The 21,920-nt window shown below is 48.9% G+C and overlaps 1 protein-coding gene across 2 annotated transcripts in view; it reads right to left on the minus strand.

Annotated features, from left to right (window-relative positions):
• Positions 1-21,920, minus strand: part of IL1R2 (interleukin 1 receptor type 2) — a 198,842-nt gene that overhangs the window by 9,745 nt on the left and 167,177 nt on the right. The gene's annotated exons all lie outside the window — the stretch shown is intronic.

A 21,920-nucleotide genomic window follows, 5' to 3' on the forward strand; every position in this document is an offset into this window, starting at 1 on the left:
AGGCTGTGATCCATGAAGGGGCACATAATTTGAGAAAACTTCAGAAAGCAGAGATGGGGTTGCCCTTCTGAGACGTCCTGCAGCCAGTTCATCGTCCACTCCCGGGGCTGCAGTTTACTTTCAGTATTCTGGAGTCTGATATTTTATCTTTTCTCAGGTCTGTATCATTTCCTTGGGCCTCTGAGAAGCTGGGAGAGCCTCAGCATAAGGGCTTTCCATGCCCAATGGGTAAAACAGCCTAAGTCAATGCCAAACCTTCTGCATGGACCCAATGTGCTCAACTCCACCCTTGTTGTTCCCTTTGGATTTACTGTGAGAAAGCACAGGACATCGCATCGGGGTGTCAGAGCTCGTAACCGTGAAGCATAAGACACCAGATCAAAGACATGCCTCCAGGATCTGCCCACCCCCAAGCCCCTCCCACTGAGGGGCTCAGAATGACCACAGCTGATGGGAGCCCACTGGATCATCGAAAAAGCAAGAGAGTTCCAGAAAAACATCTCTTTCTGCTTTATTGACTATGCCAAAGCCTTTGACTGTGTGGATCACAAGAAACTCTGGAAAATTCTGAAAGAGATGGGAATACCAGACCACCTGACCTGCCTCTTGAGAAACCTATATGCAGGTCAGGAAGCAACAGTTAGAACTGGACATGGAACAACAGACTGGTTCCAAATAGGAAAAGGAGTCCGTCAAGGCTGTATATTGTCACCCTGCTTATTGAACTTCTATGCAGAGTACATCATGAGAAACGCTGGGCTGGAAGAAGCACAAGCTGGAATCAAGATTCCCAGGAGAAACATCAATAAACTCAGCTATGCAGATGACACCACCCTTATGGCAGAAAGTGAAAAGGAACTAAAAAGCCTCTTGATGAAAGTGAAAGAGGAGAGTGAAAAAGTTGGCTTAAAGCTCAACATTCAGAAAACTAAGATCATGGCATCCAGTCCCATCACTTCATGGGAAATAGATGGGGAAACAGTGGAAACAGTGTCAGACTTTATTTTGGGGGGCTCCAAAATCACTGCAGATGGTGACTGCAGCCATGAAATTAAAAGAAGCCTACTCCTTGGAAGAAAACCAACCTAGATAGTATATTCAAAAGCAGAGATATTATTTGGCCAACAAAGGTCCCTCTAGTCAAGGCTATGGTTTTTCCAGTGGTCATGTATGGATGTGAGAGTTGGACTGTGAAGAAAGCTGAGCACCGAAGAATTGATGCTTTTGGACTGTGGTGTTGGAGAAGACTCTTGAGAGTCCCTTGGACTGCAAGGAGATCCAACCAGTCCATTCTGAAGCAGATCAGCCCTGGGATTTCTTTGGAGGGAATGATGCTGAAGCTGAAACTCCACTACTTTGGCCACCTCATGCTAAGAGTTGACTCATTGGAGAAGACCCTGATGCTGGGAGGGATTGGGGCCAGGAGGAGAAGGGGACAACAGAGGATGAGATGGCTGGATGGCATCACGGACTCGATGGACGTGAGTCTGAGTGAACTCTGGGAGTTGGTGCTGGACAGGGAGGCCTGGTGTGCTGCGATTCATGGGGTCACAAAGAGTCGGACACAACTGAGCAACTGAACTGAACTGATTGGAGCCCTGTGGACAATCTCAGGGAGAAATTAACAGAGTGGGGAAGGGGGAGAATGGATGAGCAGAACGGATTTATTTGGGAAGCCCAGAAAATCTTCTGCAGAGAAGTGCACACCACACCCTCCTAACCACTTCATTTTTCCTCTTCCTCTTTGCCCCAGAAACTTCTTAAAAGGATTTTCATATCCACTCTGAATGGCCTGCCCTCTGCTCCCCAGTCTCACAGACCTTGTGAAATGTGTCACCTAGGCCACCAGAGGCTCTTAGTCGCTCCACGTGAAGGGACCCCCGCCTCCAAGTCCCCGTCTTACTGAACGGCTCTACAGCACACGGCCCCCACCCACCCCTGCTCTGGGCCAACTCCCTGGAATGAGGGCCCAGCCCTCCTCCTCCGTCAGCTCCGGGCCGTCTCCGCTCCTGGCTCATCTGTAAGCCCTGTGTCCTTCTGCCTCCATGCTACCTCTACAGTGCTTCCCACGACTGTCATTCAATCCGATCCTTCCTAGTCGGCCAGCTTCTCCTGTGACTTCTGATCAGCTCTGAGTGGATTCTGTGATCCACAGCCTCTCCCACAGGCTCCTGCACAGCCCCTTCCTCCACAGTTAGGAGTGCCAAGTTACACAGGCTCTCCTTGACACCCTGCACTGGGCGCCTCAGGGATGCAGAGCTCTGGCCACACTGGCTGGCTGCCCCAGTCACTGGAACTCCCTGCCGGGCCAAGGAAGAAGGGTGCAGGGTAGACCCACCGAGTCGCCTGCAATCCTCGGAGGAGGACCCACCCTTACACATCCTGCATGTGCCAAGAGTTCAGTAACACTTGTAAAAGTCAGGGTGGAAGGAAGGGGAGAGAGAGGGAGGCAGGGAAGAAGGAACCCACCCGCCGTCTTTGCACTAGACCAGAAAGGGACCAACACCCACCTGGAGTGATGCAGGAGAAGCATGCGCTGCCCGTGAGTCAGAGAACAGACAGAGGGGAGCCATCCCTGGGGGCTGGAGACAGCTGAGACTTGCCCGGGAGAAGGTGGACCAGTGCTTAAGGTGTGGGACAAAGGCTCCCAGCTGGAGGGGGCAGGAGGCTCGAGGGACTGGGGAGCAGGAGCTGGACTGGAGCATTGCAATGCCACAGGGAATTCTGGGTCAGCATCGCCCCCCTTATCCAGAGGAAACTCAGCAAAGATGTCAAAAACGGTGTTTTGAAATCGATTTGTAATAAAATTCAACATATCCTTTTATTTGTTATTTGTTGTTTTTTCCTTGCTGCTTTTAATATATTGACACATATATGTGGAACCTGGAAAAATGATACAGATGAACTTATTTGCAAACCAGAAATACAGAGGCAGACATAGAGAACAAATGTATGGATACCAAGGGAAGAAATGGGGTGGGAAGAATTGGGAGATTGGGATTGACATGCACACACTATCGATACTGTGTATAAAATAGATGACTAATGAGAACCTACTAGAGCACAAGGAACTCAGTTCTCAGTGGTGACCTGAATGGGAAGGAAATCCAAAAGAGACTCCGTATAGCTGACTCACTTTGCTGTACAGCAGAAACTAACAACATTGTAAAGCAACAAGACACCGATAAAGAAAAATAAATAAACATTATCCTTTTAGAAAATATCTACAGTCACCGATTTATTCCACCACGTTATTTCTCAGGTGAATTTTCCACATAAAATGAGATGATTAACTCCCCCAGTAAATGAACAAGCGCCCCCCGCCCCCTGCCTTTATTATGCATGAAATTTCCCAGACTTGCTGACATCGTCTCCATAGCAGCTTCCAGCTGATGTGCAGAGGCGCAGCAGTGCATTGAGGTACCCAGGGTACTGTCTGACCCAGGGCAATGTCTGACCTGGGCAGTCATGGAGGGGTGGGGTGACCGGAAGCCTCGGCCAGTCACCCCACCTCCACCGGTCTGGTCTGCTGACTAGGTGCACCAGGAGTGAAAACAGGGCATAGCTTTCTATGACGCTCCCTGAAACAGCGAGCCATCCTGAACTCCCCAAGCAGAGCTGCCATTGCTTCTTGGGGATAACATCTGGAAACCAGCACATCACAGCATAACTAGGTGGTCCACGGAACATACATACACAGCTACAGGTTTATAAAAGACAAGGTGAAAATGAAAATCTGAGGCATAAAGCAATTCCCTGCTAGATCCAGAAAGACAAACTTCAAGGTGAGCTAAGTTAAGAACAGAGACTAAGTATCAGAATTTACAGAGAACATCCTGGCCCCATGGAAAGCCCTGCTTCTGGGAATGACAGACTTCATCCACGGCGCCTTCCTGTCACTGTAAGAAATTGTACATCCAGTGCAGACAAAGGAAAAGAGACATGCTGTCATAAGACCCGAAGGGGTTTCCTCAAGGCCCAGGGTCCCAACACAGAGGGGACAGTTGTTCCCACCTTGTGGCCATAAAGAATCTATTACTATTAAGGCCTTCTTATTCTTGAGGCATTCCCTTCTTGTTTCTGAGGAATTCCGCCTCATTGGGAATCTTGTCTTCCAGGAGAGAAGCCAGGCATGCAGGGGCTGAGGTGGCATACCGCAGACACACACACGGCAGACACACACACACACCAGACACACAGAAGATGCAGGGAGACACGCGTGTGTCTGGGCTGCACTGTCCACACAGGGCCTACAGGGGGCATTGCTACGTGGGGTTCAGGGGCTTTCTATCCACAGTAAGCTCCAAGCCCGACTCCCTGGCCTGCCCCCAGCTCCATCCCATACTGTGGGGACCCTTAGCGTGCCTGCAGGCAGGCATCCCCGCCCTCCCCTCTCCCACCCTGCATACAGCTCTGGCCACTCTGCAGACCAGGGAGGCCTTCAGGCAGTGGAGTCCACAGAGGACTATCAGGAAAGAGGCCTGCGTCCACCCTGGAATCCGAGGGCAGGCTATCTGGGCAGGGAATTCCAGGGGTCCTGGGTTCTGGACCATCCTCTAAGCTCTAAGACTCCTGGCCATGCAGAGGCCTGTAGCCAGCTGATAAGCGGGCAGAAGCCCCCAAAGTACACAGTCTGGGGGACTACCCTGGTGGTCCAGTGGTTAAGGGGCTTCCCAAGTGGCTCAGCGGCAAAGAATATGCCAGCTAATGCAGAAGATGCTGGAGACACAGGCTTAATCCCTAAATGGGAAGATCTCCTGGAGAAGGAAGTGGCAACCCACTCCAGTATACTTGCCTGGAGAATCCCATGGACAGAGCGGCCTGGTGGGCTACAGTCCTTGAAATCAGAGTCAGACATGCCCAAGCACACACACCACACCAATGATTACGACTCTGTGTGTTGGGTGGGGGTGGGCGGGGGCACAGGTTCAATTCCTGGTCGGGGAAACTAAGATCCCACATGCCACACAACCAAAACCAAAACCAAACAAACAAAAAACATTAGGGCCTGGGTGGGATCTATCCTATCCGAGTTTAAGGGAAGTTTCTGCACAAACCCAAGGAGGCATACTGTAGCCCTAAGGAGCCCTTCCCTCTTCTAGGGACCTGAAGTAGCAGAGCCCCGCCTCTCAATACAGAAGGGAAGGGAAGTGAAAGTCACTCAGTCGTGTCCGACTCTTTGTGACCCCATGGACTATTGAGTCCATGACATTCCCCAGGCCAGAATAATGGAGCGGGTTGTCATTGCTTTCTCTAGGGGATCTTCTCAACCTAGGGATCGAACCCAGATCTCCCACATTGCAGATGGATTCTTTACCAGCTGAGCCATAAGAAGGAAATCCTAATGGTACTTTCCATGTTTCCACTTCATGCCAACTCACTCTCCACACTGAGCGTCTCCCTGTAAACTCTGTGTCTCCCTGTACAGACACAGATGGAATCATTTAATATGACTTCTCATCCCAAACATTAACAGACACAGCCTACATGTATGCCTGACATAATGGAGAAATATTCAGAGAATGACACTCTAATTCACCTATAACAAAAAGAGACAGTGTATGAGACCCCAGGGAAAGCAAAGACTGTAAAGCAGATTCTTCAGCCTATGAAATGTCACCACCCACATGCTCTATGGAAAACTAGTGGAAACATGCGTGGGAAATGGATCATGGTATTAAAATGAAGCCCATGACGAGGACCTTCACCTCTGACAAGCATTCAGCCAGCTACTAAACAGTCGGTATTAAAACTAAACATGTCAGTTTTAAAGACAAGGCAGTAAAAGAACTTATAAAGCCAGAGAACTACATGATGGTGGAAAATACTTTAGAATTCTGTGTTTACACCAGTCTTTGTTTCTTAAAAGCAAAGTCCCAGAGACAGGCTGCCAATGGCCAGGGAGCTCAGTGTCTATCTTCCTGCAGCAATGATTCTCCATGAGGATTTTCTAGGGGGAGTTTTTATATTAATATACAATGAATTACATTTATTATTTTATATTAATACAAAATGTTATGTTATATAATATATACATTAACACAAAATTTTATATTAATATAAAATAATTACATGTAATTTAAATATATATTTAAATATACTATAAATGTATTAATATGCATCAATAACTTATATTAACATAAACATTTATATTAATATAAAATTAATTGCAAATTATTTTATATTAGTAATTTTTATACTAGAGGATACAGGACTATGTCATGAAGCAGAAAGAAAAGTCTCCAAGAGATAAAACACGAGACAAAAAACCGCCCCTTAAGGTGACATCATGGCATGCTCAGCCGAGCATCCACTCTGATTTTCCAAGAGGAACGTCTTGGAGGTAAAATCTGAGACGCACTGTCCTGGGTAAGCACCACAGTTCCCTCTCCTCAGCCCCCCCGACACACCCACAAGGCTGGACACTAACTCCAAGGACGGAGAGGACCCCAGACGGGCTCTGCTCCAGGAAGGAGAGTGTGAACATGTCCGCCCCGGGTCCCCGCAGCGTGCTCCCGAGTGACGTGCCTGCCCCCGTTCTGCAGAGATAAACGACACGTCCTAAACCTCGACCGCACGACCGGCACGGCTGTCACCGATCCTCCCCCGAGAAAGAGCCTTCCACGACTCTGACCAAACAGAACCATCCCACCAGAGGCGGCAGGAATATACATCCTCCCCCAAAACCCCAAAGTCCAAAAACCTCTGAGATATTGGCAATCTTCCTATCCGCAGGCAGATCCAAAAGTGTAGCTCACAGAACTCACTTAGTTTCCCAAACAAATGGGGAAAGGAAAGTTTTTGGGTTTTATCATAAGGATATCGCAAACAGGACATGAAGGTGAAGTAAAAATAGCCACAGAGGTTTCTGGTGCTGCTAGGAATCCTAAGCTATTCAGCTCTTACACAGCACCATATTGGTGGTGTCACATGGGTTTTCAGGGAAGAGGTGAAAATGAGGCATGGAGGGAAGTGATTACTGTCACAAATAGGCTAGAGACAGGAACGCCCTTGACCGCCAGGCTGGAGTTTGGCAAACTCTGCCTTCCTTGGGCTCCTGGACGAGAGAAACCAGACTGAGTGATGGAAGTGACCCCGGTCTCCATCCCTTTTTAATCTATTGACCCAGGACTTCTGCAGAAACTAATGCCTGTGGCCTGCAGATCGTTAGGTAAGTGGATATTGAAAGGTCTCCAGTCTATAACATCTGGGTAACAAAAGGCAAACGCTATGTCTCTGGTCAACAATGTGTTAAGCACACTGCCTCGCCTCTTCCAGCATCTTATCCTCCAGCACAGCCCCAACCCAGACACTTGCCAAAGGCTCTGAGACCGAGAGCAGCCACACAAGACTTGCAGAGTCGACAGAGAGAGAGAAGATGCCTGGAACACTGGCTCCTGCTCAGGTGAACAGTCCCGCTTCCCAGCGTGGGGTCCACAGATGAGTCTCAGCACCGGACAGTCTCTGCAAGAATCTTTCAGTGTTTTCACTCCTGGGTTTTTTTCCTTACTGAAGTAAAACATGCACACAGTGAAACACATAGCAAATCTTAAGTCTACAATCCCATAAACCAGGACAACTGCAGACACCATCAGGATACAGACATTTCCATGTCCATCTCCTCTGAAGTTCCTGTGAGCCTCTGAGCAGTCACCTCCCGGTAATGCATGTGGCCCCACCAGGCTGATTTCGATCATCTCCTCTACAACCGTCTGCCAGTTAGTGCGTGTGCACCCCCGCTGGCCAGCTCACACCTGCTGCTATTCTTGTTTAGTCACTAGGTTGTGTCCAACTCTTCTGCAACCCCAGGTAGAGTAGCCCACAAGGCTCCTCTGTCCATGGGATTCTCCAGGCAAGAACACTGGAGTGGGGTGTCAAGGCCTTCTCCAGGGGATCTTCCTGACCCAGGGATCAAACCCTGGTCTGCACTGGCGGGCAGGTTCTTTACCACTGAGTCACCGGGGAAGCTCCTGCTACCATCGGTGCCTTGCTGTTTCAGGACGCACACCTGCTTTCTTACTTACTACCAACCGATGCAGCAAAAGCAGTGGCTCTCAAGGGGGCCAGCACGCCCCTCAAGGGAGCATTTTGAAAACTGTGGGGAAGGGGACTCTCTGGGTGGTCATTTAGTGGCAGAGACCATGGATGCCACATGTCTGGAATAGCACCCTCCCACCCAACAGTGAAGACCTGGCCCTCATCCTGCTTGAATTCCAGGCTCCCACAGACCTTCACGCTGACAGAAGCACCATTTACTGCTTTGGGAGCCTGGCACCCCTACTCCATCCTCCACTGGGATAAAATATATTTTGCTGGCACAGTTTCATAGATACTGAATTTTCCTGGGATGCAATCACTGGGAAAACAGAGGGAAGACTGGCCTCCCATCACCACTCAGACCTTGATCACGGGTCAGTCCTCACCTAGGGGTGAGGACAACGTGTCTGCTCCAGGCTACATGGGCAGGCCTCCTATACCCCTGCACTCAGTCTGCATAAAACACCACTGACTTCATCAGACCAGTCTGACCCTACCCAAGCATCCACACACCAAAATACATCGTTTTAACCCAAATTACTTTACTCATTCCTTACATATACTACTATATTATTTGGAAATTATGTTGTAGCTAAGTATTATACCAACTCAGAATTGTAAAGCAGGCGTTAAAATATTTTCATGAAAAGGGAGTATTCGTTTAGACCATGAAATTTTTGCACCTTGTTTTATGTCCCTGGACATATTCCAGTGTCTCCTGATTTATAGTCTATGGGAACTTGAATAGAATTTGTATGCTGCTGTTGTGCAAAATCTGTATAAATCTTAATTATGTTGAATTGGTTCATAGTGCTTTACAAGCCTACTTTTCCTTCTAATTTTCTATTCATCCTATTCATTTTTGAGAATTTGATATTAAAACTCCAACTAAAATATTATTTACTTTAAAAATAATTGTAATTTATAGTGCAACTATATGTAGTTTTGCTCTGTATTTTCCAAGTGTCCTGTAACTGTGTTATCATACTTCCATAATTTAAAAAATAAAAAAGAAAGAAAAATGGGGGGGCAGATATTCGGTTTTGAGTGAGGTGAGAAGCACCAGTCTAAAGTGATAGCATCTGATTCAATGTGACTCTTAGTCACGAGCCATTGGCTGTATTTTCAGCGGTCCATGAGTTCCCTAGAGGCTCAGATGGTAAAGAATCTGCCTGCAATGCAGGAGACCTGGGTTCGATCCCTGGGTTGGGAAGATCCCTTGGACTAGGGCATGGCAACACATTCTAGTATTCTTGCCTGGAGAATCCCATGGACAGAAGAGCCTGGTGGGCTACAGTCCATGGGGTTGCAAAGAGCCAGACACCATAGACTGACACTTCCACGTCGTGAGGTCTCTGGTTTGGGAAGCCAGCTGTGCGGAGCCTGGAATGCCAAGCTGCTCCTCCATCAACAGCACCCTGAGTCCCCCTGAAACGCAGCTACCAAACTGCACTTTAGTGGGGGTCACTTGCGAGATGGCCCGGAACTTGCTCTTTGTACCTCTTAAATGGGGACTCAGAAGCGAGTGCCTGCTTCTCTCTACCAGGAATGCTTTTGCATCTCCTGAGCGCATCTTTCTCATCTTGAAGACACGGGAGGCTGTGCTATGCCAGGTGTCTTTTCCAGGGCCTGCAGGAAAACGTGCTGGTGTTGTCGGCCTCAGCTACTCGTTAGAACCACCCTGGGGACTCTAGGAACACCAGTGCCCCGGGCACCCTTCGAGATGCCTGTTAGTTTGCTCTGCAGTCCCATCCAGCAGTGCTGAGAGTGCCCTGGGTGGCGCTGAGAAGCCAGCAGGACGGAGCACTGTGCTTTCTTTTGTTCCTGCAGCCCCACTGGGGTCACCCAATAAGGTACACACTGAAAGAGAGTGAAAGTGTTAGTCACTCAGTTGTGCCCAACTCTTTGTGACCCCATGGACTGTAGCCCACCATGCTCCTCTGTCCATGGGCTTTCCCAGGTGAGAATACTGGAGTGGGTCCCCATTCCTTTCTCCAGGGGATCTTCCCAACCCAGGGACTGAACCCAGATCTCCTGCATTGCAGACCAATTCTTTACCATCTGAGCTACCAGGGAATCCCCTAAGGTACACACTAGTCCCTATAAAATAAACAACAATGACCTACTGTATACCACAGCAAACTTTATTCAATATCCTGTGATAAACCATAATGGGTGCAGGGCGGGGGGAAGATTCAGGAGGGACAGGACATATAAATATTTACGGCTGATTCATGCTGCTGTATCGCAGAAGACAACACAACACTGTAAAGCAGTTATCCTCCAATTAAAAATAAATTTAAAAAAAACATAATGGGAAAGAATCTGCAAACTGAATTTTGCAGATTTTTGAATAACTGAATCACTTTGCTGTATACCTGAATTACTGTGAATCAACTATACTTCAATTTTTAAAAGTACATAGTTCATCAAGCTTTACCTCTTATACATTTCTAGATTTCACTTTGTCTCCGCTTTAAAATAAAAATTTTTTGATGTGTACCATCTTTATTACAACATTTATTACAACATTGCTTCAGTTTTATGTTTTGGTTTTTTGGCCCTGTGGCATGTGGGATGTTCGCTCCCCTGACCAGGGAATGAACCCGCTCCTCCTGCCTTGGAAGGTGATGTCTTAACCGTGGGACCACCAGGGATGTCCTTGTCTCCACTGTTGTTTTGCTTTCTTCCTATTTTTAACTCATGGCGCTGAACTCCAAAGTATGCTGGTGACCCACAGCCCTGGGGAAGCCAGCCCCTTCCCGCACTCGGTGAGATCACACTGCAGGTTCCCGCGTGCCACAGCCAGGAGGCTGCAACAGCACTGCCTGGGGCCCAGCACGTAATGGGGTTCAAGGAGGGGCAAAGCTGCTCACAGTGCAGGTCCTGTCAGCCCACCTGACACCCTGGAAGACAGGAAAACACAGGCAACTGCCGGCTGACAGCAGCAAACGGGGAGCAACAGGAGGCAGAGTCCCTGACGACTCCGGTCCTTCAAAGTGGTGTGTTCACACTGAGTTTGTCACGAGCTAATAGCGTAAGAATAATCCCTGTGCTTCCCTAACCCCAGCGCTATGGGAGCTTCACTGCGGTTGCCAGCTTTGCCACTTTGATCAGTGAGATGCTCTCCACAACCTCTTTGCCTACTTCCAGATGGACACGCCTGCCAGGGATGCAGCCCTGTCACAGGCTCTCCATCTGCCCCCGTCCAGGAGCACGGCTGAGAGTGTATCGAGTAATGCCCAGGACAACCACACTTTGTCCACTGGGACAAATCTCCAAGAATCCCATCAGGCAGAGAGACCTCCAATGTCCTCTCCTTCACCAAGCAGACTCCTGTCCAATCAAGGACAGCGATTAGCACCCATCTTGTTCACTACTCTGTCCTCAGTACTTTTCACAGAAGAGTACTCGGCACACAGTAGACACTCGATTAACATTTGTTAAGTAAACTTGTTTAGTCATTCAGTCATGTCTGACTCTTTGTGAACCCATAGACTGTAGCCTGCCAGGCTCCCTGTCCATGGAACTCTCTAGGCAGAATACTGGAGTGGGTTGCCATTCCCTTCTCCAACGGATCTTCCCAACCCAGAGATCGAACCCAGGTCTCCTGCATCGTGGGAGATTCTTTACCATCTGAGCACCAGGGGGTATGACTACAAAATACTAAATGAAGTACTGAATAGGATATAAAATAGGTAAGAAAGAACCCACCTGCCAATGCAGGAGACACAAGAGACGGGGGTTTGATCCCTGGGTCGGGAAGGGAATGACAACCCACTCCAGCATTCTTGCTTGGAGAATCCCATGGACAGAGGAGCCCAGCCGGCTACAGCCCATGGGGTTGCAGAGAGTCAGACACGACTGAGCGCCTTAGCACATACCATGTGGAGTCCAGAGGTCTCTGTCTCCTTCTGGGTGCCAGCCCTCCACCAAGCTAATCACCCCATCTAAGCCTCTGTTTCCTCCGCTGTAACAGGAGGGTGATAATGGCGAGTCTCTCGGGAGACTGCTGGGAGGATAAAAGAGCAGTAGGTATAAAGGGTCTTATAAACTGTAAAGTGCAGTGCACGCCTGTCAAGAATGAGTGTCACCCTAGTGTCTGTAGCTACACCACTCAGTGTCAACCTTCATCTGGAGGAGCCACAAGTCACCTTCCCCACGGTGGTTAGGGCATCATAACTATCTCCTCCAGGAGACAACCCTTTCCAGCCCAAATCCCTAGGAGGGCCACTCCCAAACCAGTTCAACTTGGCCGGATTAAAACGCCTGCAAGCAATTTACAGACACACCCTAGAATAAACCTCCAGAAAGACTGCCAAATTCCCCAAAGACAGATTTGAACAGCTTTTACCCCTGGTTCACACAGGAATAAAAACAACCACCCTCCCCGCAAAAAGAACACCAACAAAACACAGATTAAACCGCCATCAATCTTCTTACAAGACAAACTGACAACCAAGAGCAGGAGAAAGGACGCTTGCTTTCTGCGCGCTGTGCAGGGAAAGGGGACGCCCCGCGCGAAGGTGCCAAAGCGACGGTCGTTCCCCGCCCCAACCTCGCCCCCAGCCCTCCTACCTGGCGCCCGGCGGTCGCGTGCGGGGAGGCCGGGCGGGCGGGGGCGCCCTAGGAGCCGGCACATCACATCCCCGGGTCGGCACCGGGACCCGCGCTCCCTGCCGGCTCCGCCTCGAGCCCGGGTAAGTACGGGCGCGGCTCCGCTGGGGCGGGGACGGCTCTCACTCCGCCCCACCGGGGAGCCGGGGGACCGCCGGCCCCTTCCGGCGCCACCCCTCCCCTTGGCATCCCCGCGCAGGACCCTGGACGGCGGCCGCGCGCCCCTCGGGACAGAGAGGGGACGACTCACTGTGACCTTGGCTCCGTGGATGTCCCCCACCCCCACGGCGGGGCCCCTGGGCACGATTTCCAGCGGAGCTCTCCACCCCAGGGACGCTCACACTCCTGTCCCCAAGCCTGACCTTCAGCCAGCCTCAGGCACTTTGTTGAACTTCTCTGAACCGCTGTTTCCTCTTCTGTGAAAAGGGATCGTAATGGCGCCCACCTCGTGGAGCAGTTTCAAGGCGCTAATGCTGTAAACCTGGGGCCAGGCACAGAGCTGATGCTCCACAAATCACCTGCTGCTTTCATTGTTATTTTTATGGGCCCGGACAAGAGATTGGCATGTGGTCCAATCCTGATATCAGACTTCGTGGCCAGACCTCGTGGGCTTTTAAGCTTAAAACTCACTTAAGTTCGTTTTAAATTCAGAGGAATGCAATGAATGAGTCACACCTACACCTCCGTCGGGAGGGTGGACGCAGGGAGAAGGCTGAGGTCCCAGTGCCCCCCCTTGGTTCCAAGCAACCCTTCCCTTTCCAATCTGTGCCTCCAGCGAGTGACTGGCCCCCAGCTTGTTGTGAGGACTTCACTGGCTGACCTCCCAGGAGACAGGGAGTCAAGGATGATTGTTTCCTTCCTAATAGAACACACCACCCTTCCTGTATCCCTTCCCGCCTGGGCAGACGCTGGTGTCCCTCACCCATCTCTTGATATCCGCATCAGAAACTCAGGAACTGAGATAACTTCAGCTGCCCCAGATAATTCTGAAATGGAAGAAAGCATAAATCATCCAGCAGCCATAGCTCTTCTGCCCTAATGCCTGCCTTGAGACCACAAATGATGATATTTTTCTCTCTCTCTTTTTTTCTTTTTCTTTTATCTGGTTCCAGAGTTCGTATGGTTCCTCTTTCTCGGAGGAACAGGTTTCAGGTGGTAAAGCATTATGAGAACTCATCACAAGTCCCATCTCGTAGTGAATTCCTATTTAGGTGATAGTTCTCAAAACCCAACTTGCATGTTGGAATCACCGAGAGGATCTGGACTGCTGATGCTCAGATCAGTGTCATCAGAATCTCTGTGGCTGAGACCCAAATATCAGAGTTTTGAAAGCTCCCGTGCATGTGTGCTAAGTCACTTCAGTCATGTCCAACTCTTTGCAACCCCATGGACTGTAGCCCGCCAGGCTCCTCTGTCTATGGAATTTTCCAAGCAAGAATACTGGAGTGGGTTGCCATGTCCTCCTCCAAGGGATCTTCCTGACTCAGGGATCAAACCCTTGTCTCTTAGGTCTCCTGCACTGGCAGGCGATTTCTCTACCACTAGTACCACTGTAGTCCCTTGGATTGCAAGGAGATAAAACCAGTCAATCCTAAAGGAAATCAACCCTGAATATTCACTGGAAGGATTGATGCTGAAGCTTCCAACCATTTGGCCACCTGATGCAAAGAGCTGACTCAGTGGAAAAGACCCTGATGCTGGGAAAGATTGAAGGCAGGAGGAGATGGGGACGACAGAGGATGAGATGGTTGGATGGCATCACCAACTCAATGGACACAAGTCTGAGCAAAATCAAAGCCTGGCGTGCTTCAGTCCATGGGGTTGCAAAGAGTCAGAACTACTTAGAGACTGAACAACATGTGTCACCATAGACCCAGGTGATTGCAACATGTATGCAGGATTGCAAACAAGTGTGTGTCCAAGTGCTGCCGAGTCTCTGCATCTTCCACTTGAAACAGCTTCATTGCATGTGTCCAGGTGGCAGTCAAAGAACCTGACACAGGGGGACCAGCTCAGCACTGCAGAACTAGCCCAGAAGTGGCACAACTGTCTTACTGTTTATGCAATGGAAGTTTTTAAAGTCACTGACAAGTAGAAAGTAAAGTTGACTTGTGCGATCATGTCGAAATAATAATTACATTTTCATTTTTCTTTATGGTCTGATGCCTCCCACAAACCCCTACCCCAGCTGTTCTGCTAGATGCCCGGGCCCCTCAACCCATGCAGGACCCTCAAACAGCCCCCCATTGTGGGGATGAGACCTGAAAGCCTGCCCTTCTCTCCTGTGACCACTGTTCTGCTGGGATCCTGAATTCATCATCTCCCTCACTCAGCTGTGCTGAATGCCTTCCCTGGCTCCTCCTCTCTCTGATTCCTAGGTAACAGGTGTGTCCACCTGCCCTGGTCCACCCTGGGCTGGAGGCTTCAGAAGGTGGAGACTGTCACCTAAGTCACTGTCCTCTCTGGTCTCTGCATCACACAGATGTGGTAGAGGCAGGGTATACTTTAGGTCAGAGACCTTTCATGAAAATAACGACACATGTAGTTTGATAAGTGTGAGCAACAGAAACAACAGAACACTTCTGGAGTGTGTGTCCCTCACTCCCCTCCCATCTCTGAGACTCTCATTGGGAAGACTCGACTGTCTGCTACCCCCCGAACCACCTTCCTTAAGAGAGGCTGTGTGTGTTAGTCGCTCAGTTGTGTCCGACTCTTTGCGACCCCATGGACTGTAGCCTGGCAGGCTTCTCTGTCCATGGAATTCTCCAGGCAAGAATACTGGAGTGAATGGCCCTTCCCTTCTCCAGAGGTACTTCCTAACCCAGGGATCGAACCCTGGTCTCCGGCATCGCAGGTAGATTCTTTACCCTTTGAGCTACAGGGAAGTCTAAGAGAGACTGTATTCCCTGAGAATTGTCAGTCTCTCTCCTACCCGTCAAGCTCCTCAGATCACATGACCCTCTTCAGGAGGAACATCTTACAATGCATGAAAGGAACAGCACCTGGTCAACTGGAACAGCACGCTCTCGTGGTCTGAAACACAAGACGCTGCCCATGGCCAGCGAGGCGTGACACTTTGAAGGACTGCCCATTGTCAACACTGACGCCAGACACGACAGCTCTAAAGAGGGGGAGTTTATGTGCTTGTTTCCTCGACTCCCCAAAGCTAAAATGTTGGTAAACTCTGAGCCTCTCATTTATATCATAAACCATTGAGTTCAGAAGGATGTACATTCATGTAAAGAGCACAAGGTATTTTTCCCACCCAGAGGAGCAGCGTTCAGCAGGAGGCGAGAAGGAAAGCAGAGAAGAGATGCCTGGTGTTTGCTGACCCTGGACAGTCACTGAGAGGAGACTCAGCACCCCATTCTCCTCTGCCACCAAACAAAAGAGAGACCCTGGCCTCCTCCCGAGAGAGGAGGCTTGAGGGGACCCTGGAAGAGACCAGAATTCCTGGGCTCCCCGAGGTGTTAGCCCTGGACACCACCCATATCGTAGCAAAGTCTGGGGTCCAGCATGGCCCAGGCCAGGGGCAGCTGGACAACAGAAATGCTGGGCTTGGCCCAGGCTGCCACGCTAGGTCCAGTGTTCAGAGTCCCACACCCTCCAAGGGGACATCAGCGGGGCTGAGATGAGCTGGCACAGGTGGGGACCAGCAGGGCAAGCTCAGTCTCCACTGGAGGATGTAAATCCAGAGAATGACCTTCAGGCAGAACCCTTATCCGAACCCCAGGACAAGCCGAAAGCTTTCCCTACCTCCACCTCCATCACGTCCGAAGAGTCCCAGTTACCGTCCAGAGGAAAACAAGCTGCTTGAAGACGGAAGAGTTCTGAACAGATTCTCTTAGGTTACGCAAAGAGACTGAGCCGTAACCCAGGGCAGACTAAACAGCTCTGCATTGCCAAGATTTTTTTCTTTTTTTTTTTTCTGGCATCAGATGGAAATGAGGCTTCATGTGCTCAGCTGACTTCAGTCGTGGAAAAGTTTTTCAAAAATTACATGTGCGCACAAGGGGCCTCTGTGACTCTGGCTACGTCTGTTTTCTTTTTATTGTTATTTATGGAACTGCCGGTAAGTGCTCACAGAACCACAGTGTTCCCTGAGAGAGGTTAAAAACCACTGTCCTAGATGGACTTCCTTCTACGGTCTAGTTTTTTTGCTCCGTTCACACATTTTCCATCCACTGGCCTCCAAATAATGACTTTTTAAATCTATGTCTTTTTCTACGTCCTGTCACTGCAGCTTCGTAGCTTTAACGGGCTGGAGGCTCCCTTTCTCTACATAAGTAGTTTACATGTAAAGTTTACACGTAACTGTAAAAGTTTCTTCTTCAGAAGGACACAGCTCTTCTGATGAAGGTCGTGGGATGGGCAAGCATTTGTGCCCACAATATTAGCAGGGACCCTAAGGAGAAGCACGAGGAACTTTCTTCCATCTGCTACCACCCCAGCAGTGACAGGCATTCCCACTCACATAGTGGCAGCAGCCGTGGTGTCAGTAAGCACAGCGCCCAAGAGCTACCACCCACTGTTCTGAGGAGTCCTGTGGGCCTGAATAGTGATGGCATGTCCTCCAGTTCCGACTCTTCAGGGAAGAAGCTGCATATCAACGATGCATCTCAGCCCCATCACTCCACAGTGAGCGCAAGTTCAAGTTCAGGTGGACGATGGCTATCTCAGCACCCTTGTGAAACTGGACAAGAAGCCAGTGGAGACCAATGGCTCTGATGTCAATCACGAGCACAGCACAGTGTCAATCGCGAGCCAGCATGTGGACATTCATCATGCTGGACTCACTGTTAAGTGCGCAAGGAATGAACGTGTATTCATTTCTTTAGGTCAGTTTTTCCTTTACTGTTTTAATTTAAACATTGTTAGCATGAAAAACTTCCTCCTGTCATGGAAATTTCTGTGATCATCTTTCTACTCAAGTTCCTCTGATGGTTAAGAATTTTACCAATCAGACAGCTACACGTGAACTAGAAGAGGAAAGCTGGGGAGAAAGTATAAAATATCAGAAAACTTCCATGGAAAATAAACTACTTCTTAACCTCCTTTGTGTGCTTCCCAGGTGGCACGGTGGTAAAAGAATCCACTGCCAATGCAAGAGACGCAAGAGACACAGGTTCAGTCCCTGGGCTGGGAAGATCCCCTGCAGGAGGAAATGGACATGCACCCCAATATTCTTGCCTGGAAAATCCCACGGACAGAGGAGCCTGCTGGGCTTTAGTCCATGGGGTTGCAAAGAGTCAGACACTGCTGAGCACGCACACACGTGCACATAACCTCCTACGTGAAAAAGAAAAGACACACACGGCAGGCCGCGCTGCCGACAATTGGTTCTAATTGCAGTTTTCATCTTGTTCAATGAAGGTAAATGGCCACAGAGGCTCCTAGTATCTGGTTTTTGCCATGTTAGCACAGAAAGAATACAGCAAGTTCCAATGCCTGACTGCCTTAGTAACTTCCACGAATTGGTAGTAACCTAGCAGAACTGGCCTGGGGGGCCTTCTCTTTTATACCAGGCTGTCTCTGATTTGGTGACTGCTTCAACACGTAACACAAGAGCATGTATGACCACATCATCTATCACCATCCAAAAGGCAGCCGTTACCAACTTCCCTGCGTCATTAAAAAAAAAAGGGCTGAGCGAACCTTTTGTGCTTAGTCACACACAAAGTACCTAACAAGAGTACTGCTTTCCTTAAACACAGTTCTCAATCTAATGTTCTTTCCTTGTAACTCTACATGGTCCCAGCATCGTTGGTTTTCTACAAGATTCTAGAATTGGTCACTTTCCCTTTTCCCCGAGCACCCCAAGCACCTTCCAAGATCCAGATGTTGCAACCTCTCAACCCTTTGATCCTTTCGGAATATAACTGCCAATTTAATTTCTTTAAGTGGTTTCCTTCCTTTCAACATGATCACTGTAGTACTTATTAAAGGGATTTCCCAGGGGCTCAACGGTAAAGAATCCACTTATCAACACAGGAGATGCGAATTCGATCCTTGGCTTGGGAAGATCCCCTGAAGGAGGGCATGGCAACCCACTCCAATATTCTTGCCTGGAGAATCCCATGGACAGAGGAGCCTGGCAGGCTACAGTCCATGGGGTCCCAAAGAGTCGGACATGACTGAGTGACTAAACAAATATATTCAAGGTGGATGAAAATTCTCTACTCCTCCTTTAATTTAGAGGCAAAGTCAGATTTCCCTTCCCTTGAATCTGGCATCCCCTTAAATCAGTGACTTACTCAACCAATTCCAACCAATAAAATGAGGTAGAATGGAATTTCTGGGACTTCTGAGGCAAGATCATCAGAAACCTTTCAGCTTCTTCCTGAGTCTCTTGGAGGACTCTCTTGGTGCCCAAAGCTACCTAGTAAGAAGTATTACTCTCCAGAGACTGCCACACTATTAGAAACCCTAAACCCCGTAAAGACCACATGGATGTACCCCAGTCCACAGCCCCAGCTGACAGCCGGGACCTACCCCAGCCATGGGAGAGCTGTCTTGGATGTTAAGCCAGTCAACTCTAGTCAGCTGCTATCTGACTACATACCCAGGAGGGGCACCAAAGGAAAACCTCCCAGCTGAGGCCCCTCAACCCACCGAAGCATGAGTGATGATAATACACTGTTGTTTTAAGTCACTGAGTTTGTAGCACAGTAACAGACCAGCAAAGCAATGGCCACACTCAGGAATGTGCCGTGATTCTCCATGGCCCGTCCTGAACCATGGCGAGTCAGCCCAGGCTGCGACATCCCCCAGAATTAAAATGACACTGATCTCTTTTCTCCATCGTCACCTCTGAACACTGCCTAGTCACAGAGTTCCTTAATATCTATCTCACCAGCAAAAAGAGGAAAAATGAGAGGTATGAGATGGTCAAATAGGTTTAGCTTTAAATACACTATTTAGAGTAAGAGAAGTAGCTTATAATCTTGTACTTTTCAGCAAATGCTAACTGCAAGAATGAAAAAGTTTCTAGTGTTGTTATTCCATGATTTTCCAAGAAATAGTACAACCCGTGAGAAGTAAGCCTCTGTCAGCGAAGATACTGGGAAGAGTAAGACGAGGTCATGACTTTTGACATCAGAAGCAGAAGGAAAACCTGGGCAGACTCAAGAATGCCTAGTTGTTTAATCGTTTCCCTAATTTCCAAAGGTTATATTAACACTCACCTATAATGGCACCCAACTCCAGTATTCTTGCCTGGAAAATCCCATGGATGGAGGAGCCTGCTAGGCTGCAGTCCATGGGGTCACTAAGAGTTGGACACGACTGAGCAACTTCACTTTCACATTTCACTTTCCGGCATTGCAGAAGGAAATGGCAACCCACTCCAGTGTTCTTGCCTGGAGAATCCCAGGTACTGGGGAGCCTGGTGGGCTGCTGTCTATGGGGTCGCACAGAGCCGGACACGACTGAAGCGACTTAGCAGCAGCAGCAGCAGCATTCCTTTCTCTTGTCTTTTCTCAAAACAAACAATTTGGCAAAAACCTGGCAGCTGATGAACTGCTCTCCAACAGTCGCCCCTGTTCACCTTTCCCCAGGGAGAATGGAGCTGGGTCCAAGGGTTGGGAGATGAGGCCATAGGACCACAGGTGCCTTCTTTGCCTCTTGCATTCTTATTAGTAAGTCTCTGACTTAAGAGCTTTGATGGACGATGCTGAGCCGTCCCAACTCTGGGATGGTTAGACCTACTGATGAGCTCAGCCTGTGGTCAAGAATACAGCTGGTATTGACCTCAGAGAAGGCCAATGCCATGGGGCCCTGAGTCATCCCAAGAGTGACCCTAGTAGAAGCCTGTGATCTTAATTCCTCAATAACTGCGTAAAATATTCAGGATCCAGACTCGGGACCAGTTTTGGGCAGGAGACACAGAAGATTCCCTGAGTGTGACTTCTGTTTGGGCACCAAAGATGCCTTCTTGTATTCCTCTAGATCTGTGCTACCCAATATGTGTAGCCTCTAGAAGCATGACACTATTTTAAACATTAGTAATTGACATGAGTTTGAGCAAACTCCGGGAGATAGCGGAGGAGAGAGGAGCCTTGGCATGCTGCAGCCCATGGGGTCACAAAGAGTAGGACATGACTGAACAACTGGACAACAACATAATTACTTTACATTCGTAAATATAATGCTTTGACCGTAATTATTTCATATCTATATTTTTTATTTCTCTGGTAAATATAATATCTTCAGGGATTAGAACCACATATTTTGGGGGGAGGATGGGGGATCTCTCTGCTCTCTGTCCCAAAACACTCATATCAACCATATCACTACCCTGGATATCAGCATTAGTCAACGTATCAGCTAAGGAAGGGCTTCTCTGGTGGCTGAGATGGTAAAGAATCTGCCTGCAATCCAGGCCCATTGACTCATTCTTGGCTGGCAGCAGAATTCTGCTACAGTTTCTGGAAGGTCACAGATACGACAGTCAGCCATGAACATGCCTCACTTTCTCTCAATTTTGGTTGGAAATGCTTTGAGAATATTTATAAAACATAGACCAGAAATAATGAATATTAGCCAGGATCAAGACTTTTGAGGAAGCAAGTAGATTGTGATTGATGTAAGTGAAAAACAGCCTGGCGATTGCCAGGTTCTAACAAGAAAAGCTCCCCAGGTTGTGAAGGTAGGAAGGAAAGTGAAGGGGGAGAGAAAAGGGGCGGGCTATGAATCCACTGTCTCCAGTCTTGCCAAGCCCAAGAATACTGAAGAAAGACTTATTAGCCATCACGGTCGCTTGAACACAAGCAGCAGGAGGAAGATGTTTAGAGGAAATTGTGCGAATGTTGACAAAAGATTGTTAAAGAGTAAAAGATATTCTACATTAGTGGTTCTCAAGGGGCTTCCCTGGTGGCTCAGATGGTAAAGAATCCACCTGCAATGCGAGAGACCCAGGTTCCATCCCTGGGTTGGGAAGATCCCCTGCAGGAGGAAATGGGAACCCACACCTACTCCAGTATTTTTGCCTGCAGAATCCCCATGGACAGATGAGCCTGGTGGGCTACGGGGAAGCACGCAGTGGTTCTCAAAGGTCCCTGAGACCCACCCAGGAGGTCTACAAAGTCAAAGCTACTTTGATACGAATTCAAAGATAGCCTGTTCTCTTTCCACACATGTCTTCTCACAAGAAGCTTTCATTATTGTTGTTCAGTTACCCAGTCGTGTCCGACTCTTTGGGGCCACGTGGACTGCAGCACTATAGGCTTCCCTGTCCTTCACTATCTCCTGGAGTTTGCTCAAATTCA

Source organism: Ovis canadensis, chromosome 3 (genome assembly GCF_042477335.2).
Source record: "Ovis canadensis isolate MfBH-ARS-UI-01 breed Bighorn chromosome 3, ARS-UI_OviCan_v2, whole genome shotgun sequence".
NCBI lineage: Eukaryota > Metazoa > Chordata > Mammalia > Artiodactyla > Bovidae > Ovis > Ovis canadensis.